The 21,658-nt window shown below is 41.3% G+C and overlaps 1 pseudogene; it reads left to right on the top strand.

Moving 5' to 3' along the window:
* The first annotated feature begins 4,423 nt into the window (after nucleotides 1–4,423).
* Nucleotides 4,424–6,308, top strand: LOC120231918 (annotated as a pseudogene).
* The last annotated feature ends 15,350 nt before the right edge of the window (nucleotides 6,309–21,658 follow it).

Below are 21,658 nucleotides of genomic sequence, written 5' to 3'. Positions count from 1 at the left end.
GCCTGTTTCAGAGTCTGTGACTCCCTCTCTCTCTGACCCTCTCCTGCTCATGCTGTCTCTCTCTCTCTCTCCTAGAAATAAACAAAACATTAAAAAAATTTTTTTAAATAAAAAAAATAATTTTTGATAGATCATGATGTGATTTTAATATGTGACTTAGACATACTCAAAATAATTCAGATGCAGCAATATTCCTTATATCTCCATCTACTGCTATGAAGATTTTCCATCTACTTATGTGAACATTTTTAGCACTCGTGTCTTAATAAACAAAAAATAGAATTGTAATTATATTTGTCTCATTTTGCAGTGAGTAATATTCATCCACAGGTAGATGAAATAATTTTTAAAAATCCATCTATCCCCTACAGATGCATTTCTAATGAAGTTCACTTTTTGTGTTTAGTAATTATATATAAAAATGTATATTTATGTTGTTTCTCAACTGCATAGTAATAATAATTATAACGATAATTCAATCCAGAAAAAATGTTTCAATACTTAAAGCCTTCTAGCCACGTGAAATGTTTTCAAATGCTATTTCAATTTATATGTATGTTATTGTTGCAGAGAAGTATGATACTGAAATCAATAAAAAACTTTCAAGCATAAAAATATATTACATTAGGATAAAATTCTGTGGGGAAAGCAGAATGAAACTATAAGTCAAGGAGAAAAGAAATGATGTAAAAATGTCTGACTACTGAAGAAAATCTTGTTTGGGTATTTATAAACTGAAGGTAGTAGTATCATGATATTTAGACCATTGGGAACTTGAAAAGAGCAAAATAAGGTCTATTTTCAAATGTCAGTATTTATAATATGCCAAAAATTACAGTCTTTGCAACTATGTAAAGTTATAACAGGAAACTAGTTATCAAGTTTAAAACGTGTAAGGGGGTGCATTGTCTCTCAAAAACCTTTCAAGGGACATGCAAGGAAAAAATTCTGAGGAACCCTGCTGTGGAAAACCTTTTCATCCTTCTCTTTCTTCAGTAAGTAAACATATTAAACAGATATGATGTTCTCAGTGCTGAATTGGACACTATGTAGCTTTCCAGAGAAGTAATCAGCATTGTCTCTGTTTTCAAAACTCATCTAGTTGAACCAATTTGGATCTTCCAATTACCCTTACTGTGTAACAAGCTAACCCAAAACTCAGTGACAGAAAGGCATCATTGGATTATGATCTGCATAATCCAAGGAGGACCTAACTGAGCTGTCAGCTGGTAGATTAAAAATAATTTTTAATGCTTAACTCTAGAAAACAAACAGATGGTTACCCGTGGGGAGGTGGATGGATGGACGGGTGAAATAGTTGATAGGGATTAAGAGCACACTTATCATGATGAGCACTGAGTAATGTATTGAATCAGTATTGTACACCTGAAACTAACATAATGCTGTATGTTAACTACACTGGAATTAAAATTAAATAAACAAACAAATAAATAAAAAGTTTCAAAGTGATTATTGTGAATGACAGACCACTATATGATTTTAATATGTGACTTAAGGGCAGCTCATAATTAAAATGTAACAATATTCTGTACATTCCTCAGGTTCTGTGGGTCAGGACTTCAGATGGAGTCCTGTGGAAAAGGTTTGTCTCCGCTCCACCATGTCTGCGTCCTCTACAGAGGAAATGAACAGCTGAATGCCTCAAACACCCAGGAACTAGAACAGCTAGACCTGGAGAATCTACTTCACAGTGGCTTCTTCACTCATGTGTCTGGTATTTGGGCTGGACTGACCAAAGACGGGACTCAGATGGGACTGATGACCAGAGTGCCTTCACATGTGGCCTTCCTATATGGCTTTGGCTTTTCACAGCACAGAGAGCAAGCATCCCAAGAGAATTAAGTGGAAGTTGCATGGCTTTTTATGACCTAGCTTCCTGCAGGAGTCATGCAATGTCACTTCTACAGTACTCAATTGGTCAAAACAGTCACCAGTTCAAGGAGAGGAGACACAGAACCCATCTCTCAATGGGAAGAGTATCAAAGAATTCAGCCATATTTTTAAACCACTACATTGGTTCAGGTGAGCTGTATTTCTTTTGCAACATACACTCTTAATTGATAGAAGAGATGATATAACATAAAGTAGACGTGATGCTGAACAGCACAAGCTGTTGAACTCAAAGTAGGAAAAGGTAAAACAGAGTCTTCATCATAAACAAACACTACCTGAGAGCCTATAAGTACACAGCCTAGAATTAAATGCCAAGAGGACTACATAAATACTGTAAGACTCAGTATCTCCTGTGCTAGAAATGAGTTCAAATCTCAATCTTCTATCCACAAACAGCATGGCTTTGGAAAACCCTAGCCAAGCCTTGGTTTGTATATCATTAAAATGAAGAGCATACACCAGGGTTGTGAGGCCTAAATAAAATAGCATGAGAAGGGCCAAGCATGGTGCATGGCACTCAGTAAGTGCTCAATAAATGCTGTGCATTTGTTTATTCACTCAAAGAACCTATACATGTGAGAAAATTGAATGAGCATCCACCATTAAGTTGACAGAGAATTAATATTCCCCAAACATAAGTCAGAGCTCCAAACCTCCCTTATGGGTTCAGCAAGCTTGACTGAAATTTACATAGTGCAAAACTTAGAGGGCTTAGACCAATTTACCCAGAAGAAAATTAGAATAGACTTTAGAAGATCTTCTGATGTCCAAGTGAAGAGTCAAGTCTTTTGACAGCAAATCTCATCCCCACCATCGCTGCCAATTTGAAAAAAATCTGTATCATTTCTCATGAGAAACCAACTATCCCAATCAGGGCTACTATTTCTAAACATTAGATCTGAATTGCTTTATTTTATCCCTAAAAGCATTGGGCCATGATCTTCCTGAATGGGTTAAGTCAGATCTTCTATTTTTAGCAGATGGCTAATTCAGTCCATTTCCCTACAATAAATACCTACCTACACTTGTTTTAAAGTAGAACTCTTGTCCTCTGATTGTCCTAGTCTAGATTAGAGGGGGAAAGGTGAGGAAGAATGCAAAATAGGATACTGGAGAGAAAAAGAGGGACTGCATTGCTCTAGTCTGCTCACCAACTATTTTCGCAAACTCCAAGATTCATGGCTGACTGCATGAGGGAGAAAGCCAAGAGGTTCTCACCCTTCTCCACATATTTCCCTGAGAATTTGGCAGCTGGTCAGGACTTAGTGGAGCCATTCAAACTCTCTCTTATCCTGTTATCTACTGGAAGTTTCCTTTTCCCAGTCTCATGTCTCAGTGTCCCTGCTCAGGGCATATGGACAGTGACCTCAGCTTCCAAGGAAGACCAAGAGAGGTTTTTTAAATGATTGATCTCAATGCTCTCAAGTAAAAATAAATTTTCATAGTATCTCATACCCATCTCCTGGAGTCCCAAAGAAAGTGGACACTGAGCTTTCACCAAATACTGATCACACCCCTAATGAGCTCAAAGCACTAAAAGGAAATAGGCCAGCATCAGATGAAGGAGTACATCCACCAGGGAGCTGCCTTATGTGTTGGTACACCAAAGGAAAAGTATGCTTATCTGTCACCACAGTGCTTGTACACCACGAAACTTAAGGCAACAGAGGAAAAAAATGTAATTTCAAAACACTTCTCGTAAAAACTAGAAGGAATACCATAAAAATGATCCTGGAGATGTGACTAAGACCCCTAGGAGCCATGCTTCTGATCATGAATATTTGTCATTTTAGGGGAGTCAGGATCTAGGTGTTCTCTAGAACCCCTAGGTGTTCTCAAAACCAATTTTGAGGTTTCTACTAGTACTCCGCCTTCTCCCTTTATTATCCTCCCTTTATTATCTCAGTTTCCAGCTCCTCCTCCAAATTAAAGCCGAAAAAATATTTGATTTGAGTAAATAAATTGATACAAGGGGGCAAGAAATTATCAACAGTCCACCAAGATTCCCATGTGTCTTAGTATGGACACTCCCCTCACGGATCCCAGAGGGTTACAAAACACACTTGTCCACCCACATTCCGGCACGAAGGCACCATTGTAATCAAACAGTAGCCAATGGGGATCTCCCGACCTCTTGATGATGCATAAAATGCAGATGTGGCTCAAATAATAGAAAAGTGAAAAGTATCCATCAAATATTTTCAAAAACAATTCATATACATTGACGAAGTGGGGTTTAGCTCAGGAATCCAAGGCTGATTCAAATATCAGTCAATGTTATTCACCATATTAACAAAACGAAAAAGAAAAAAAAAACATGATTATCTCAGTGCACTCAGAAAGATTATTAGAAAACAATTCATAATAAAATTTCTCAGGGCTCTTGGAAGTTTAAGAAAGAATGACATAGACAAGGTAGCTGCCACTCCTGCCTCCACCATGTCCCCAACTCCCCAACCCCACCATCACAGAATAATAAGCCAGTGTCCACCATACCTATTGGGTAAGTATGGAATATTATACCAAAATAGAGAAAATTGGAGAAAGTATCTATGGAGTTATATATAAGGGTAGACAAAAAATTTTAAGTCACAGACTAGAAAGTAAAGAGGAAGAGGTTCCTAGTACTATAATTCAGAAAAATTCCCTATTAAAAGAACTTTGTCAACAAACTGAGGACTGATGGGTGTGTGGGGGGAGGGGGGAGATGGGCATGGAGGAGGGCACTTGTGGGGATGAGCAGTGGGTGTTATATGGAAACCAACTTGACAATAAACTATTTGTAAAAAAAAAAAAAAAAGAACTTTGTCATTTAAATATAGTCAGTCTTCAAGATATGCTTACACAGAATTCCAGGTTATATCACATCTTTGAATACTTTGGAAATACTTTGAATCTTAAGAAATATTTGGATCCTATCGTTCCTGGTTAGTTCATGGATTCTTCACTTGGTAAGGCTTATTTGTACCAAAAATGAACTATTAGGACCCCATCAAGATAAAAAGGTTCTTCATAGCAAAGGAAACAATCAACAAAATTAAAAGGCAGCCTACCGAATGGGAGAAGATATTTGCAAATCACAGGTTCGTGACTGCCCACACAGGGCTCTGCGCTGATAGTACAGGACCTGCTCAGGATTTGTTGCTCCCCAACTTATGCACACATGCACCTGCTGTCTCTCTCTCTCTCAAAATAAATACATTAACTTAAAAAAATAGAACTACCCTACAATCTAGCAATTACACTACTAGTTGTTTGCCAAAAGGATACAAAAGTACAAATTCAAAGCGGTGCACACACCCTGATGTTTATAGCAGCACTATCAACAATAGCCAACCTATGGAAAGAGCCCAAATGTCCATCAACTGATGAATGGATAAAGAAGATGTGGTATATATATATATATATAAAATGGAATATGACTCAGTGATCAAAAAGAATGAAATCTTTCATTCAATGGAGCTAGATTGTATTATGCTAAGCAAAATAAGTCAGTCAGAGAAAGACAAATACTATATGATTTCATTCATAAGTGGAATTTTAAAAACAAAACAGATGAATATGTGGGGGGGGAGGGGAAAGAGAGGGAAACAAACCACAAGAGACTCTTAATGATAGAGAACAAACTGAGTGTTGCTGGAGGAGAGGTGGGTAGAGGATGGGCCTGATGGGTGATGGGTATTAAAGAGGGCATTGTTATGATCTAACAACACTGGGTGTTGCATGTAATGATGAATTCTACTCCTAAAACAATATTGCACTGTGTGTTAACTAACTAGAATTTAAACAAAAATTCGAAAAGGAAAAAAAAAAAGATGTATTTGTACCAAATCATACAAGGAATGTTGTTTTTTGTCCGTTTAGAAGAGCTCTTCACAGAGACCTCAAAAATCTATTGGCCACAAAGGAACAACTAAATTGGCTGATCTGGGCCTTGCCAGAGCTTTTGGAATACCTAGTAGAGTATACATACATGAGGTAGTAACACTCTGGTATAGATCTGCACAAGTATTGCTGGGGTCAGCTCTCTACTCCAGATGAGCTACAGTTGGAGCTCTCTACTCCAATTGTTTACAGAATTAGCAACTAATAAGCCACTTTTCCCTTGGGATTCAGAAATGTATCAACTCTTCAGGATTTTCAGAGCTTTGGGCACCCCCAATAATGAAGGGTGGGCAGAAGTGGAATCTTTAGAAGACTCTAAGAGTAAATTTCCCAAGTGGAAACTGGGAAGTCCGGTATCCCATATGAAAAACTTGGTTGAAAATGGCTTGGATTTGCTTTAAAACATGCTAGTACATTGACAGGTTAATCCCAACAAACAAGTTTCTGGCAAAATGACATTGAATCATCCATATTTTAATGATTTGGACAATCCGATTGAGAAGATGTAGCTTTCTGACAAAAGATTTCCACACGCTGTCTCAAGAACAGATAGTTATATTTTTACTGTTACCTCTATTTTTGTCTCATGTGTTCTTTCCTATGTTGTAAAACTTAAGCTACACTTCATCATCTAATTTCAAAAGTGTAACTTAAAAATGTAAATATTGTTCTATATCAATTTAAACATAGTAATTCTGTGTATGAGTGTAGATCTCACTGTAACAAGTATTTGTTACTATAATAAAATACTACAAATCTAGTATTGATGACAAGAATTAGGGGGAAACATTTTTTTAAACCTCTCTGTAAATTAAGAGCAGAAGCAAACTTCCCCAACCTGATAAAGAGCATCTCCAGAAAACCTACAGCTGATGTCAGTACTAACAGTGAATAACTGAATGGCTTTCCCCTTAAGATCAAAAACAAGGCAAGAATATCTGCTCTCACCATTTTATTCAACATTATACTAAAATTCCTAGCGGGCTTAATAAGGCAGTAGAATAAATAAAAGGCATGCAGATTTGAAAAGAAGTAAAACTGTCTTTGTCACAGATGACATGATTGCCTATGCAGAAATCCTAAAATATCTGCAAAAGAGCTGATTTTAGCAAGGATACAGGATACAAGGTCTATAAAAAAATAGAATTTCTACATTCTAGAAACAAAGAATTAGAAATTGAAATAAAATAGATACTGTTCATTAAAAAAAAAACACTACCATATTAGTTCTCAATTACTACAAAGCAAATTACCTAATTAGCAGCTTGAAACAACATTTATTATCTCACATTGTTTGGGAGAGTCAGGAATCAGGGAGCAGTTTCAGGGGGTAGCATGGCTCAGAGTCTCTTAGGAGGTTGCCATCAAGGTGTCAGCTAGGGTTGCACTCATCTGAAGCTTTGACTGGGGCTGGAGAATCTACTTACAAGATCACTCATTCACATCTTGCTGATAGAGGCCTCAGTTTCTCCTTTATGAAGGTCTCATTGCTTCACCACATTGGACCTTTCAATAGATCTGCTCTGATATCTTTCAGAGCAAGCAATACGAGAGAGCTGATCACTTGGTCTCCGAAGTGGCATTCCCTCACTTCTGCCATACTCTACTGGTCACACAGATCAACCCTGGTATAAGGTGTGTGGTGGGTGAGGGGTTCTATACAAGAGCATCAATATCAGGAGGGAAGGAGCATTTCAGGCCAATCTGGAGGCTGACTAACACAAATATACTTACAATAGCATCAAAAGACATAAAACACTTCTGGATAAATTTAACAAATTATGTGCTAAACCTCTACACTGAAATGACAAAATAATTACTGAAATATCTAAAGAAGACCTAAATAAGTAAAGATATATACAATGTTTATGGATTGAAAGACTCAGTATTCTTAAGATAACAATACTTTTCAATGTACTGGGATTCAGTGTAATCTTAATCACAGTGACACCAGGTTTTTTTTCTTAATAGAGATTGACAAACTGATAGTGAAATTTGTATGTAAATGTTAAGAACTTAAAATAGCCAAAACAAGTTTGAAAAGAAGAACAAAGTTGGAGGACTTACACTACCTCCTACACTGCATCCTAAAATAGTGTAAGAACTACACTATTTTAAGATTTACCATAAAGCTAAAATAATAAAGACAGTGTGCTATTAACATAGGATAGACATATAGATCAATGGAACAGAACAAAGAGTTCAGAAATAGGCCCACTCATATATGGTCAATTAATTTTTGACAAAAATGCCAAAGAAATCCAATAGGGGAAATTTTTCAACAAATGTTGCTAGAACAATTGAATATCCCAGGAAGAAAATAACCTTGAACATTGCCTTACACTATAAACAAAAATTACCTTGAAATTGATCACTAGTCTAAATATAAATACTAAACTAAAAACTTCCAGAGAAAAGATAGAAGGAAAATGGTATGATCTTAGTAGAGGCAAATAATTCTTAGACAATACACAAAAAGCACTTATTCCAAAAGGGAAAAAACTTGATAAACTGGACGATCTCAAAATTAAAGTTTCCCATTCTTTGAAAAACAACATTGAAAGCAATCAAAAAGAAAATGCAGAAAAAATATATGTAATACATATATCTGTCAAAGGGCTTCTATTTGGAATTTATTTGTAAAATTCTTATAGCTTACTAATAAAATATTAACTCGGGGCGCCTGGGTGGCTTAGTCGGTTAAGCGTCCGACTTTCGCTTAGGTCATGATCTCGCGGTTCGTGGGTTCGAGCCCGGCGTCGGGCTCTGTGCTGACTGCCTGCTCAGAGCCTGGAGCCTGTTTCAGTCTGTGACTCCCTCTCTCTCTGACTCTCCCCTGCTCACGCTGTCTCTCTCTCTCTCTCCTAGAAATAAATAAAAACATTAAAAATAATAATAATAATAATAATAATAAAATATTAACTCAAAAATAGACCCAAAAAAATTGGACACGCCACAAAAGAAAAAAATGTAAGTGGCAGATATACAAATGAAAAGTGTGTTCAACATCACGGTCATCAGGGAAATGCAAATTAAAACCCCAGATACTACTACCACCCACTAGAATAGCTAAAATTAAAAAGAGAAACCATACCAAGTGTTGGCAAGGATGTAGAACAACTGGAAATCTCATACTTTGTTGGTAGAAATACAAAAAAAGGAAAAATTCAGTGATTTCTCATAAAGTTAAATATTCACATACTATCTGACCTAGCAATCCCCTAGGTACTTACACAAGAAAAATGTGAGCATAGGTCTGCCCAAAGGCTTCTTGCAAGTGTTCATAACTTTTTCATGATAACTTGTATTCATAAAAGCTCAAAAGGAGACACAATCTGCAAGTCCATCAAAAAGTGAATGGTGAATAAATTGTGTAATATCCCTACAACAGAATATAGCTCAGTGTTAAAAAGGTACAAAATGTTGACATTAAAAAAAAATCAAGAGGAGGGGATACACTGCATACACTCAAAGAAATTTATTAAACTGTACACTTAAAATAGTTGCATTTTATTATATGGAAGTTATACCTCAATAAGAGCAATTAAAACATTGTCAAAAATATATTCATGTGGTTAAATAACAGCAAGTAAACATCGAAAAATTCGTACTCTATCACCAAATGTCCAGACCTCCAAATACCCCATCTTCCAACCCAAAGGTAACCACTATCCCCAGTGATTTTATGCATTATTTAAAAATTATCTGTGTGTGTATGTACACTTCTATGCTGGTATTTGTATATGGATATTTATATAGGTATATGCGCACAAATGCACACATATATTTTGTTTATATACAAGTAGACATCATTTCTACTATAGCAGAAGCTTTTGGGTGCCTAATATTCCCTTAGATCACCTCTGATTTCTGAAGCAACTCCCATGGTCTGTCCCTTCCTTGTACACTGACAGAGTCCCACCCTGAACATTATCTACCACTTTCTCCAAAGTCACAGGAGCCTGGTCAGTCTACCAGAAGATGCAGCCAGAAGGAAAAGGAGTTAAATCCCTGAACACCCCAACGAATACAGGATGGGTATGGTTAATAAATACCCCAATCTTCCTTCTTGCCAACAGATAGACAATTCTGTGAGACAGGCATTCTGTGTTTTTCAAAGGTCTAGATTTAGGCTTATTTTACCTATAGCAGTGACTCAATAATACAGCTTGGGTGGAGGTTTTTTTGTTTGTCTGGGGGGGTGGGAGGATTGTTTGTCATTTTTGCATTTTCTATCTCACTGTCTTCACCCTCTCACTGATTTTTTGTGGGGTTCTTTCTCAAATAAACCACCTGCACCCAAGTCTCTTGTTTGAGGCTCTGCTTCCAAGGGACCCCAAACCAAAATAGGCACACGCCTTTTTTCACTTGATATATCTTATAGGTAGCATGATATCAGCCCATACAGTCTGTCCTATTGTGTCTCATGACTGTGCAGTTCTCAACCGCATGGGTATACAATGGGTTTTATTATCATCCTCTCATCATTGGATATTTAAGTTGTTTATAGTCTTTTGTTATTGTATAGAATGTTTTTTAAAGATTCCTAGTCATGTCTTTATTAGATAAATGTCTTGAAATAGAATGGATAAGGCAAAGGGTGCTCATGATAGTCTTTAAATAGGAAGCGTCCCTGATATGACTCAACTGTAAACTCTTACCTGTACACAGTTTTTCAGTCACAAATCCAATGTGTAATTTTATGTGCAGTTATCCCTATCAAGAGTTGATGCTAGGCCACAACCTGATACCTTAAGCCTCCTTCTGCTCAATCCTCTAGTCCCCTTTTCTATAGGATCCACCTGCCATCTTGCTATGAACTCAAACACAATCAGGAAGAGGCCAAGACAGAGAAAGAACACTAAAACAAGAAGTGACAACAGAGGGAGAATATAGATAAAACCACTAACTGATTCCCAGAAATTTTATAAAATAGTTCTCCTATTCACAGAAAGAAGGAAGAGCACTGGACTGAGTCAGGAGGTCTAGGTCCCAGGTTCTAGCCCTCCCTCGGCCAACCCAAGTAGTTTGATTAGGTAATTCTCCCTACCTCAGTGTCCTCATTTGTTAAATGAAGGAGTAGGCCTAAATTATTCTCTCTAAAGCCCTTCTCACTCTAATATTCCAAATTTCTATGACCCAGGCAGTTTGTAGAAAGGGCTACCTTATACTCATATCAAGTATTGAATCTAGAATAATTCCAAGGTGTCAACCTAGCTACCATCTATCAAAAAAAAGAAAGAAAGAAAGAAAAAAAAACCTCTTTGAGTCACAGGCAGATGCTAAAAACTACTGTTTAAGCTGCAAATCACATCAGATCACAACAGAAATGCAAATACCTCAAGAACAAATGCAAATATCCCCTGAGAACAGGGGACTCTTTTTCCTTGTAACATTCAGCAGGAGTGCAGTTCTGTAGAGCACACTTTGGGAACAATGTTCCTAACCCCAAGGGCAGCTGGGGCTCAGGTTTTAGAGTCAGGAAGATCTGAACTTAAATCTGAATTCCTCCATACATACATATGGCCTGGAACTAGTTCCGTAGAAATGAGGCAAAGACGCCATTTTATGAGGCTGCTGTGAGAATCAGAATAGGTGATAAATAGTGAACTTGTGTCTCATGCTTCCAAAAACAGCAGTAAGGGAAAGAGTCAGTTCAGGGAGCTAGGTTAACCTATACACATACACAAACACATATTCTTCAGAGCTAAATACTTGCTACAGATGGAATGTTTGTCCTCCCCTATTCTACCCCCAATGTGATGGTATTAAGAGGTGGAGCCTTTAGGAGACCATTAGGTTGTGAAGGTGGAACCCTATGAATGGGATTAGTGCCCTTATAAAGGAAACCCCAGGGATGACCCTTGTCCCTCCACCCCCCACCACCATGAGACAATAAGTCAAGCTGTCAGCCATCTATGAACCAAGAAGTGGGTCTCGCCAGACATGGAATCTGCCAGCACCTTGATCCTGGACTTCCCAGCCTCCAGAACTGTGCAAAATAAATATTCATTCATAAGCTGCCGAGTCCATGGTATTTTTGTTATAGCAGCCCACACAATACTAATGCTCTTTGCTAACCTTTCACCACTTAACTATTCTGTTGCTATGAACATTTAATGGTTTCCAAAGCTTTACTTTTATAAACAATGAGTCAGTGAATACTCATCTTTGACAGCATCACTTAACGGGTCCTAACTAGATGTTAGACAACCAGGACTTTTCTGTGGGGTGGTGGGGGGAGCTAGATTTTAATTGCACAAGATACAAGTCAACCCCAAGTTCATCCAAAGAGCATTTACTGAGCTTCTAGATGGCAGGCACTAGCAGTCCAGGCACACTCCATATCATCATACAGTATCTCCCAGAATGGGTACAGGTGTATCGCTCTTATAGAAGGAGTGTGGTTTTGTGGTGTAAATTGAATTCTTATGAAATGGGAGAGATGAGACAAGGGCTGAGGTTTAAATATGTCTCAGCCTACCACAGAACAGATGAGGGGGAACTCTTCCGAGAAGTGGGAGAAGAGAACAGAAGAGTCTGGAAAACACAAGACCCCAAACTGAATATGGAGCATCCTGTTTCCTCCATCATCAGAACATGAGTCCAGCCACCTGTGTGCAGTTTTGCCATAATTTATTCAACTCGTCAACTATTTACCGAGCATCAATTATAGCCACTAATAGCTCAGCTGTCATTCACTGAGGCAGAATAGTGTAGGGGTTAGGAGTGCAGACTTTGCCTTTAAAAGAATGAGGTCAGCCTACATAAAATGACCTGTAGGATGATAAGTGACAGAAGTAGGGTGCACAACAGTGTGTAGCAAAGGTACACAAAGGTATGTATAAAGAAGGGGGAACATAAATACTTAAAAAAAAAAAAAAAAAAAAAAAAAAAAAAAAAAAAAAAAAAAAAAAAAAAAAAAAAACCAACAGTGAAAAGTAGCACTACTTCTGGCCATGACAGAGTACTAGGGACTCCATTCGACCAGATTTACCCTACTTCCTTAAATAGCTCTTAAAAAAAAAAAAAAAAAAAAAAAACAGAGAAAATTAAACAACGGTTTTAAATATTGAGCAGCAGACAGTGAGAAGGGTCGCTGATGTCTGAGAGGAGGGAGAGGAAGGAGGCGAGCCCTACACTGCCCCAGCTTATCACTGGCAGGTCATTTCTGGCCACCAGTCAGGGAGCAGGACCTGAAGCACACAGCCTGACAGTCTCCCTGAGTTCAGGAGACCAAGATGGCATTCAGAGTGGCGAAGCAGCCAGGTTGCCAGGGAAGAGTATCAGAGAGGAGAGAGCTCCCACAATTTGCAGAGGGTCCCCTCTAATTGTGGCCTGACTACTGGTCATCACACATGTGAGAAGCCACCAGAGGCTGGGAAGACCCACTGTAAAGCCGTAAGCCCAACGATGTCCCCACTTTACATGGGGGTGTAAATGGTTTATGTTCCGAACTAGGCAGAGTGGAAAGACCTCATAATCCATGGAGCACGGGGCAAAACCCTCAGAAGTGGGGACATGGTAGCTCTAGACCAAAGACTACTGTGACCAGCATAATAAATCATAAAAGTAGGGCCTTTGGATAGATGATTGGGGACAGGAAGGGGGAGACTGGGCCTCAGGGTCAAGGCTTGAAGTAAACCTGCCTGTTCACTTTTTACACTGTTTCAAATTTTTGTCTGTAAGTGCTCCTTTTGAAAAAGTTTTTAAAGAGGGAAGTCTCTGGAGTCAGACTGTCAAGGTGAGAAGTTGACTCCATTTCCCATGAGCTATATAAACCCCAGCAAGTCACTCAACCACTTCAAGCCTATGTGTTCTCATAGTGGGATGGATTTATTTGAATCATTCTGAATATTAACTGAAATGTTTAGATAAAAACTAGCGGCACCTGGCACTTCTGTGCAAATGTCAGTTTTGCTTCCCTATGACCCATATTCCTGGCAAAAGCTTCCCATTTTTCTTTTGGGAAACATACATGCCCCACTCTCCCATGTGACCATGATGCCATTCCCCAGCTCCAGAATAGACATGTTACTACGGCATTAGAAGGTGAAGCCTTTTGGATGTGACTAGATCATGAGGAGAAGTCCTCAAAAATGGGAGTAGTGACCTTATAAAAGGGACCCCAGAGCTCCCTCACCCAATCTGCCATATGTGGTAACAGTGGGAGGGTGCCTACTATGAACCTGTAAGCGGATCCCCCCAGACACTGAATCTGTTGGTACCTTGATCTTGGACTTCTCAGCCTCCAGAACTAGAACTGTAAGATACATTTCAGTTATTTCCAACCTATGGTCCCATTTCATGCCCCTGGAACAGTAAGCAATTGGTCTAATGAGAGGAGTATGGAAGATTTGCTGAAGTACTGAGAATGAGATGTTGGTTTTTCATGGCGCTGCTAAGTGAGTTGGCCGAAGCTGCCACTGGTCATTCTCAGGAAGCCAGCTTGAGAGTGGAGGGAAGAGAGGGGAGAGCAAAGCCTAGAGATGGAGACAGATATGGTCCTGATGATGTCATTTGAGTACTGGGATCCAGCCACGCCTAAAGCCAGTTTCTGTCGCTTGAACTGGAAGAGGCCTGACAAATTCAATAGGGATTGCCATTATTCAATTCATGCAACAAGCACTCAGCCCACAAGAAGCGCCAGAAACTGAGCCTGGAGCTAGGTATTCAAATATGAGGCCCTGACCCCAGGAAGGGTATAGTGTAGTGGAGGAGACACTTATGCAAAGCAACAACTTCTGGGATAGAACTATTCCCAGAGAGCTCTAGGTGAGGCAGCTAAGAGCATCCTGCGGAGGAACAGGCCAGACATTCAGAAAGCCTTTGTGAGGAGGTGATGCCTAAATTGAGACTCAGCAAATGCTGAAGAAGCGGCCATGAGAAAAGAGAAGGTAAGAGCATTCTAGACAAAGAGGTGAGAGAAAGCAGATACACCTGGGGAAGGGGGATAAACAGGAGGGGCAGCAGAGAGAGATGTGGTTAAAGAAGCAAGCAAAGGGGGGGGGGGGATCACAAAACACTTTTTACGTCATGCCCTAGAGTGGGGACTTGGTATCCTAATCTCTACAAGGTGCCATTCAAAGACTTGCATCAAGAGAGCAATATGATCAGGTTTTTGCATGGAGGGTAGATGAAAAGGCCAAACAGGTAGGAGCGGCCAATCAGGTGGATGTGGGAGATATCCATGCCTGGAATTGTGAGGGACTGAATGAAGAAATTGGTAGGGATGGGGAGGAATGAAAGAATGAATCTGAGAAGTTTTGAGAGAAAGAACTGACTGGACCTAATGCCAATCATGTATTTCAGTTTGAAACATTAAAATAGGAATAACAGTTAACATTTTATAGTCCTTACTCCCCACCAAGTCCTGTCCTTAGTGCTTTACACAAATTAACCCATTCAATCCAGCCCCCGAAGTAGGCATTATTGTGATTTCTCATTTCATTGATAAGGAACTGAGCCGCTGGAAGGTTAAGTCACCTGCCTTAGGTTACACTCTAGATTACAACTGGAATGATGGCAACCTAAGCCCCACACCTGTGCTATTGACCCCCACACTCTGCTGCCTTGTACAAGCACACTGTTTAAAAGATAGACGATAGGGGCACCTGGGCGGCTCAGTCGGTTGAGCGTCCAGCTTCAGCTCAGGTCATGATCTCACGGTTCATGGGATCAAGCCCCGCGTCGGGCTCTGTGCTGACAGCTAGCTCAGAGCCTGGAGGCTACTTCAGATTCTGTTTCTCCCTCTCTCTCTGACCCTCCCCTGCTCACACTGTCTCTCTCTCAGAAATAATAAAAACATTTAAAAAAATTTTTAAGGGAGATGATAAAGTAAGGGGAGTTGGCCAAGGAGAACAAATATGTCTAGGGAGGCAGAGGCAAGCATCACAGAAATAAGGAAGGTAAACTCTTGTTTCTTACCTCAGTGGTAATTAAATACCCGATTATGTAATTGGAGGAAGAGAGGCTGGGCTTAGCTGGGAAGAGAGTGCAAGGTATTCTGCACATAGTATCTCCTTTATTTGTCATGGTTCTGTAAAATGGGTGTGTTCATAGCCCCAGCTTCCAGATAAGGAAGTTGAGAGAGATCAGGGGATGCCCCAAGGTCACACACTGGTAAGCGACCCAGCCAGTTCTCAGGCATGGAAATGACTTGTATTCTATGCTTGGCTCACTGGAGTGTTGTCTGGGTCACCGGATGTTGTCTAGGGCTGTAGCAGAATCGGATAGGGCACACAAGGATGGCCACATCCCTGCTCCCAGTGGGTCTATAATCTTGTTGCTCCAATGAGGCTCTAACAAATGCAAACAGAGATCATGATAAAGCAGGATGAAGGTGTGTGCTTGGGAAGTGGTAGCCTCTGGGCACCTAGAGCAGGTGGGGAGGCATCATGGAGCTGGTGGACACGGGTCGGATATTAAAGGATGGGTTAAATTAAAAAATGAGAGGATATGGGCATTTCTAGGAGCTGGGCCCTCACCTGGGAGCTCTGTGAGTGGCAGACACCTGCCATTTCACCTGTGCAGCATCACTATTATGTCCTTCTATCTTCTTTTAAGGTATACCACTCCTCCCCATTGGGAACCATGTGGTTTGGACAGAGCTGGCCTGACTTCCCCTCAGATGCCATCGGGTACCACTTGAGGCCAGCCTGGTCAATCACTGAGTTTCATTTCCCCCAACCCAGTGATAGGCTTTGGACCCAATCCAACCCAGTGAGACTCAATGTCAGATGTCTGCTGGAACTTTAGGAAGGAAAAACTCCCCAGGGTGGCTGGCTCTAGGAATGACACTAGCCTGGAGATCCTGGGGGCCATGCTGTAGAGCGGCCGGTCTGAGAGTGAAACCCGCACTGAGGAAAAGGACAGGAGGGAAAGAGCTGATGTTGCAGTTCCTGGATGGAGCCATGCCTGCAAATATCCCCCACAATGTTTAGTTCCTCCAACTAATAAATTTCCTTTTTCGTTTATTCCCATTTGAGTTGGGGTTTCTGTTACTGGCAGGGGAAAAGGTTCTGACTGACACAGAGCCCCGAAGATGGTTGCCGTTAAGTCCCAGAAATCCTAAGCCAGTGTCTATCTGCCTTCCTCGATGGAAAGGAGAGCAGGAGGGGGTAGAGTGAGGCGAGCTCCATGGAAGAGACAAGGGCTATGGGCTTTTGGGAAGGGTGAGATAAGTATAGACTTTGGAGAAGCAGCTTCAGTTTCGATCAGACCTCAAAAGGTAGATAACTTTTTTACCAACTGGCATTTGAGAAAGCGCAGCTCCACAGGAAAGGGACTCCCTCGCATGTGAAGGCACAGAAATAGAAATAAATGTGGGCATGTTCAGGGTGCAGCCCACGGTCAAAGCTGGCTAGAGGTTGGAGTGATGAGGGGCAGTGGTGAAAGGTAAGGTTGCAAAAGTGCGCTGGAAGGCCTCAAGAGGTGTAGACTTGGGGATGCTTGGGGACCCAGAAACGACAGTTTCATGGTATAGGAGACGAGTTTCCTTCCAAAGCCTCTAGAAATGTTTGGATCCCAGGTAACCAGAGCAGGCTCTCAGGATGTCCTAAAGCAGATAAAGAGCTAAGTGTCCAGGTAAGAGATAAAAGAGGGGCTTTGTTCTCTGGCCCCGGTGTGCTGGACAAGAGACCGTATCATGTCCCCTGAGCCTGGATCCGCTCCTGCCTGCTTCTGTGAGCCCAGGACAGGGATAAGATGGATGCCGGCACTGGTCTCCTGCTCCAGGTGGAGCTTCCTAGCCAGGGCCCCCCTGAGGTTGAAGCCCCAGGGAGGGGGAGCCGTCTGAGTTTCCTGGCGGCCCCCGGTTCCCCTCAGCCTCCCCTGCAGCGCCTCACAGCAACCACTGACTAGGGGATGTGTCCCTGCTGCTTGAGTTAATTACAGTAATTATACCTGCTCCCTCTTCGGCTCTGGTTCCCTTTGTTCCCAGTTTCCTGCCCGCTCATTTGCAAATCTAATCGCTCTGTGGATTTTTTTTTCTTTAAAGAGGGAGCAGGATGGAGAGACAAAGATAGGGAGCAGAGAATGTGGGAGAGAAAAAGTGGGGGTGGGAGTGGGTTGGGAAGGGGGTAGGGAGGGGACAGATGGAGGGACAGTGGTGGAAAGCGGACAGAAGCAGCAGAGAAGACAAAGGACTGTGACAGCCAACACAGGGTGCCTCTTTACTGCAGGGTCACCCTGAGTCACTAGCTGAGTCCCCGAAAGTGGAAATGTGGGACCACCGTTGGCATAGAGTCCTCAATCTCTCCCCATACTAGGCTGGTCTGGCACAAATTACAGGCTGTAAGAGCTACAAATTCAAACAACACCAGTAGAGACCCCTGTTCTTTAAATAGTGCTCTGCCCAGCGACTTGTGGCACTTTAGCTCATCCAGAACACCTGCCAGACACTTACTTCAGTGTCAGATGGCGGACAGGTGGCTGTGGGGACTCAAACAGGGAGCAGGAAGGAAACAAACTACTCTGTGGATAATCTGGGAGATGGTTGAGGGGTCTTTCCTCTCTCACCCAATCCCATCCTAGAGACCCTCAGGAAACATCCTGGTCCAAAGATTTTCCAAATGTGCTCCAAGGAGCACTGAGTTTCCATGGAGAATCCTCAAGGAGTGGGAAAGAACAAGTGGGCATAAGTATCCCCCAAAACCCCTTTCGATGACCTTTATCCGGCTCATATATTGGGTTCCACCTAAGCATTTATTTGGAAATAATACTAATTTATTTATCTTTTTTTTTTAAGTAGGCTCCACGCCCAACATGGGGTTCAAACTCACAACCCTGAGATCAAGATTCACATGCTGTACCAACTGAGCTAGTCAGGTGCCCTGGAAGTAATACAAATTTTAAGAGAAGAAGAATCTTCCTTTCCTATAAGGTATTAGAAAACAATGGATCTAATCCAAACTTTTCCTCTGTCAGATAGGAGAAACTGAGCCTCAGATGGATTAACTAGCCTGCCCTATATCACACAATAAGCAGATCACAGGCCTCTTGACTCTCACTTGGAGGAGATTTCTACCACCCCCTGTTGCTTGTCAGGATGCCAGAGTGATGCAGAGATTTTGCCAAAGCTCCTGGCCCTTCTTGGGCCCATGTGGAAGGAGGCTGATGGCATCATCCTGCCAGAAGTCCTCCATGAATCTGAGAATCCTCGCTCTTCAGTCCTCTGGATGAATCCATTAGATAAAGTATTTTCCAAAAAATAACTGCATCTACATTTACAATCCCTCACGCCCTTCACAGAACCTTCCCACCTCACCACCCCATCAAGAGGTAGAATCTATTTCTTCTTCTCTTGATCTTGTAAGTGCCTTTCAGACTGACACAAAGAACAAAATATGACAGAAATGATGCTGCATGACTTCCTAAGTTAAGTTTGAACTACAGCAAAACAGCTTCTACCTGGCTCTACCTTTTGTGAAGCTCACTGTTCGAGCCCAGTCACTGGGCTGTGAGAAACCCCAAACTACAAGAAGAGACCACATGTAGATGTTCTGGCAACAGCCCCAGTGAAGGTCACAGCCAACATCCACTGTTGGACATAAAAGCAAAGAAACCTTTAGATACTTCCAGTCCCCAGCTGCTGAGTCAGCCTCTGAGTCTTCTGGCTGAAGCCCCAACATTGTGGAACAGAAACAAACCATTCCCACTGTGCCTCTTCCAAATTCCTGACCGGCAGAGTCTGTGAGCATAACAGTTATTTCATGCCGCCAGGTTTTGGGGTAGTTTGAGACATGGTAATGGAGAGCTGGAACAGGCAGTACCCAGACTCTGGAGCAGATATTCCCCATATGAATTTAGATTCAGTAAGTGAGCAACCAACAGCCAGGTATCCCAAGAGCAGACTTGATGCCATGAAGTCTTCTGCTAATATTTGGACTCTCCCTCAGTTCTTCTAATTAATTCACAAGAGAAGTTCAGAGTTCAGGTCATTTTGGAGCAGAAGGGGGAATGGGAGTGGGTGTTAACTCCCCACACTGGATTCAGCCAATGTTTACTAAGTACCTACCATGAGTCAGACACAGAACAGAGTCCCCGCCCTCAAGAAGCACAGTATAATTGGGGAGGCAGACACATCCACACTCAAAAGTAATTATAATGCAATAAGTTAAGTTGCTATTAAAAATAAAAGTACTTTGGTAGTACTTTGAAAACAGTCAAGAGTATCAGCCTCAAGTGTTTCCCATCCCAGGATGGTTCTGATCCACTCAGAAGTATAAATGTTACTCCTTTTATGGTTCTCAACTCTTGGGCTCCAAATCTTCTCTTCATCCAGTCTTTGGAATGAAAGGCCTGTGGCACACCCTTGCTTGGAAAAAGTCAAAGGCTTAATAAATGTCTTTCCACATTTTATATAGCCCTGTAGAAGAGAATGTTAGTTGTTCCCCAAAATCCATTCTCCCATTCTCCAGAATAATAGGACCAATGATTTTCTGCTGGGCTTCCTGGCCACCTGGAACAAGGATTATGTTTGTCAGCATCCCCCTCACTGAAGCCACATGTGGCCATGTGACCTATGGGATATATAGTAGGTGATGAATGAAACTTCTGAATTGCATCTAGAGAGAGAATGTGTCCTGCTTGATAGCATTTCCACCTTCTTCATAGCTAGAATGAGGATATAGTTCAAAGCCATTTTATACGATAAGATGAGAGAAACATCTTAGACAAGGCAGAGCGTGGGTCCCTTTCACCTTAGAATGCCATTCTCACTCTTAAGTCTATGTCACATGCACAAAAAAGTAAACTCTAGTCTTGTCTAAGGTACTATTATTTAAGGAGTCCTTCTTACGAAATCAAATCCCACCCAAAAAGTCCATTAACTCAAACTATTAGCTCTTTATTTTTTCCCATGTGCATACATACACACATGCACTGTGGTGGAGCCTTCAGCAGACACTCAAGAACTAGTTGAGGAATTCATTTTCGGAGGAATTTGTTAGCTGCACGTTGCTGGCATCACTGCTCCCTGCTGCCTGAGGTACCAGTTCACAAGTGTGCAAGAGCTAGCCTTCCCATACCTTGTGGCATGTAGAGTGATATGCAAAACAACACTTTCTTAGAGACCATGTGCCTCAAAGCGGTGGTGAAAATGATTTTGAATTGTTTATCTCTTAAAACACTTTGTCATACACACAAGACAGAAGCAGCAAGATTCCACTTTTCTGTGTCAGCCAATCTTGCACTTTTCATGAACACCGAGAAACAAGCAATTGAAAAAGTTGTTCTTTATGGGGCGCCTGGGTGGCTTAGTCGGTTAAGCCTCTGACTTTCGCTTAGGTCATGATCTCGCGGTTTGTGGGTTCGAGCCCCGCGTCGGGCTCTGTGCTGACTGCCAGCTCAGAGCCTGGAGCCTGTTTCAGTCCGTGACTCCCTCTCTCTCTCTGACCCTCCCCTGCTCACGCTGTCTCTCTCTCTCCTAGAAATAAATAAAACATTTAAAAAAAATTAAAAAAAAAAAAAAGAAAGAAAAAGTTGTTCTTTTTGTGTTATCAGGGAAACATCAGTGGTACCCAGACTAACTGAGCTATTACTTTAGACAGGGGAGATTAAGCCAGACTTTCCCTAAGCATGCTCTGTTGATAGATGTCACATGGGGAAAAGAATGGAAATGGTCAAATGAGTTTGGGGAAAGCTGGATTTTTAAAAAAAGATAAATAAGTTTCTTTGCTGTGGGATTTCTCATGGTTTTCAGTATGGTGATGTGTATTATGAGTCTCCATCAGGGAGATACAGTGTACAGAGTTGCCCACAGTACACCTTCGCATGGACAGTTTTATGGTGAGTGTTTCCAAGGAACTCACTTGCTGAGTTATATAAATGTGAGTGTTCTCATTGTTGGTCATGTCTG

This window comes from Hyaena hyaena, unplaced genomic scaffold, assembly GCF_003009895.1.
Source record: "Hyaena hyaena isolate Hyena2069 unplaced genomic scaffold, ASM300989v1 scaffold_65, whole genome shotgun sequence".
In the NCBI taxonomy this organism is placed as follows: domain Eukaryota; kingdom Metazoa; phylum Chordata; class Mammalia; order Carnivora; family Hyaenidae; genus Hyaena; species Hyaena hyaena.
This window is presented reverse-complemented; position numbering and strand designations above follow the sequence as displayed.